The sequence below is a fragment of the Austrofundulus limnaeus genome, unplaced genomic scaffold, assembly GCF_001266775.1.
Source record: "Austrofundulus limnaeus strain Quisiro unplaced genomic scaffold, Austrofundulus_limnaeus-1.0 Scaffold3107, whole genome shotgun sequence".
Classification (NCBI taxonomy): domain Eukaryota; kingdom Metazoa; phylum Chordata; class Actinopteri; order Cyprinodontiformes; family Rivulidae; genus Austrofundulus; species Austrofundulus limnaeus.
In genome coordinates, this window is record NW_013955509.1 from 1 (window position 1) to 748 (window position 748).

The window sequence follows — 748 nt, forward strand, 5'->3', positions numbered from 1 at the left end:
GTTGTTTGTCTCTGTGTGTCCCTGTGATGGACAGGAGACGTGTCCGGGTTGGACCCGCCCCTGGACACCAGCTAGAAACCTTACACAGGATCTTCGTTGCAGATGTGACACGTGACGCTCGTATCTCTGAATCCGTTTCCTCCAGTTTATCATTTTATTTAATCAGATATTCACAGGAAGTGAAGCTGAACAAACTTCATAGATCAGCCAGAAAACGTCATCCGTTAAGCTCTTTGGTTAACCTTGTATCTCGTTCTCATGTGGCTCAGCAGAACCAACATGAATTTACTTATTTGATTTGAAATGAAAGAGATTTGCAACATAATTTTGTAAAGGTTTTAGATCAAAACGTGTCAGTTTGAAGAGGTTCTTGGTCTGTGACGTTTTGTTTTTTGTTTTTTAGATGATGAAGGGAGACAGGAAGTTGTATAGGAGGTTTTATTAAATGTTCTGCTTCAGTACATTACTTTACTTGTTTCTTTAAATGGATGTTAGTCAGAAGAACAGTTTTATAAAAGAGGACTTTTAAAGGAAAGTTTTGACCCAAACAGTTTTGCTGTCAACTCTGTTGGACCCCCTTCACAAAATCTAGACTGGTCCTGGATTTATTTGAACATTTGTGGTTCAAATCTGGACTTTGATGCAGCCCTTTGATCTGGATTTGTAGGGTCTATTAGTCTTTTTAAGGAATTTAATATTTCTGTCTCATTTTGGTTTTGTTATGACAATATTATAACAATATTCAGAC